Source organism: Geospiza fortis, unplaced genomic scaffold, assembly GCF_000277835.1.
Source record: "Geospiza fortis unplaced genomic scaffold, GeoFor_1.0 scaffold569, whole genome shotgun sequence".
Classification (NCBI taxonomy): domain Eukaryota; kingdom Metazoa; phylum Chordata; class Aves; order Passeriformes; family Thraupidae; genus Geospiza; species Geospiza fortis.
The window spans coordinates 206,076-208,545 of NW_005054621.1; positions in this window are offsets into that span (position 1 = coordinate 206,076).

The following is a 2,470-nucleotide window of genomic DNA, read 5'->3' on the forward strand; positions in this document are numbered from 1 at the left end:
CAGCTCCGCTGTGTTGGGGTTTTGGAAGCAGGGTTGGGGCTGCACAGGGAGTCCCACCAGGGCTGTCAATGATGTTCCTAAATCACCTGGAGGGCTCTGCTGTTGCTCCAACCCCTCTTCCTCACGGGCTGTATTTCACCTCGATGGTTCCCTCTCAGTTGGGCCATTCCCAAACTTCTCCCCCAGCGCCACTTTTGGGGTGAAATGTGGCACCTCAGAGCCCTGCAGAGCCACCCAGTCTGGGCCAGGGACCTGGAACAGCCCAGGCAGACAGGGAGAGAATGGAGCTGCTGGGAAATTCAGGTCAGTAGTTGAGGCTCCCCCTTGGTGGCCCATTCAGAGCTTGCCTTGCCAGGGAGGGATGAGCTGTGGTTGTGCCAGCGGCTTTTGTCACTTGTCACCTGGCTTCAGCACATTCCCAAGTGGATTTTGCCCATTCCATCGTGGCCTTGAGCCCTGGTGCCATGAGCAAACAGTGCATTTGGGGTGCTTGGAGCATCTTTTGAGTCACCCACCTCACAAAGACTCAAGAAGTTCCCAAAACCCCAAATCCATCCTTTGGAACGCTCCGTTTCCCATTGGCAATCCCTAAGCTGTTGGAAAGGGAATGGGGGGGATGTTGTAAGGACTCAGTCTCCGGATGTGGCTGGAGCATCCAGGCCCTGAACCCATTCCTGGGGGGCTCAGGACGCCCCCTTTGCCCCCACCATCCCCGGCCACCGCGGCCGTGGGACACAAAGGCTGTGTTGTGTGCGGGGTGGCCGAGTTGGAGCAGGCTCCAGTGGCAGTCTCATGACCCTGCAGCCATTCCCACACTGTGGGGATGATTATCGCAGCCCCCAGGCTGGGGGGGACCTTGTCTGGCTGCTCCTCAGAGCTGGGCTGTGTGGGGGACAGACACAGCTCCCTCAGGACCCCTGCCCGCAGCTTCCAGACACTGCACGCAGCTCCAGTTCACTGGGTTTGGGAGGAAAACATTTGTAAAGCATCTCTTGTAGAGAGAAAGAAGAGGGGGAAGCTCCAGTGCTGGTTTTGGGGCTGGCAGGGATGTGGGATCTGCTCCAGTCAGGTTTTGGGGAGCTCTGGAGCTGCCCTGGTGGGAGTGGGGCTGAGGCAGCAAAGCCTCCCTGGAACCCCAGCTCAGGATCCCCTGGGATCCCCTGGGATGGGGTGACCTTGCCCTGGAACCCCAGCTCAGGATCCCCTGGGATCCCCTGGGATGGGGTGACCTTGCCCAAGGTCACACCTGAAGCCAGGGCTCAGTGTGGAGTGGTGCCACCGAACAGCCCTTTCCTCCCTGATGTAAAAAATCATGAAATTAGGGTTTAAAGGTCAAAGCCTGGAGCTCAGGAGGTGGCTCTGGAGCTGATCCCAGGAGTCTCAGGAAGCCGCCTGGCTTTGGTGTTTGGTGTTGGTGGCAGGACCGGTGCCTGCCCTGCACATCCAGCCCCCCAGGTCCTCCCTCCTCCTCCTCCTCACCCCCATCCCGTTCCTGCTGGGAGCTGAATCCTGGTGTCCTCCTGCTGTTGGTTATCCAGGGATTTGCTCCAGACCTGCCTTCTCCTGCCTTTTCTCTGTATAAAACAGGAAGGTGCCAAAGTTAAACTTATTTTCTGGGCTTAACAAAACGTTTCAAAAATAAGTAAATATGGAAAACTACTGAGGAGGCCGGGGGTGGGTGGGGGAAGCCGGAGTTGTGCAACCTGGGCTCCTGCTCCGTGCTGGGACCCGGGGCTGGGAGTTGCTTCCTGAATAATTATTCCTGTTCTGGATCCATCCTGACTCATCCGTCCCCCCGTGGCCTGGGACAGGCCCACGTCCCGCCGTGCCTCAGTTTCCCCATCTGGAAGTCAGGAACCTGGATACTCCAGCCTTGTGCTGGGGTGATTTTTGGACCGGTTTGTGCGTGGATTTCTTGGCTCCTGCTGATCCCAGTGCTTGGGATGGGGGAATTACATTGATTTTCCAGCAAAGGCATCGCTGCTTCAAGGAGCGTGTGGATTTGCTGCTTGAGATGGACAGGAGGGAAATGTTATTCCTAATTTCTGGGATTGTGGGAGAATTAGGAGCTGCTCAGGCTACAGTCAGGCCCCAGTGCCCATTTCCCAGCAAAGGCTGGGTTTTTCCAGCCTTTGGAGTCAAGTGGATGTGTCAGGAGTGACTTTATTTATTTATCTTGTCCCAAACAAACCCTTGGCATTGGGAAGAGCTGCTGCTTCTGCTGGAACCTGTCCAAGATTTGGGTCTGGTGCTGGCACTTGGTGATCCCAGTGTCCTTTCCTCTCTCCTGCTCCCAGGAAGGAGCAGGAGCTGCCTCAGCTTCCAGGGATCAGCTCTGCTCTGTCAAACACCTGCAGCAGCAGCAGCGTGGGGAGGCCGGGGCTCCCTCTCCCTGCCCTTCCCAGAGGATATTCCCTGCCCACATCTCTCCAGGGGCGCTGGCAGCCAGGGATGAGTGATGGGAATGGTG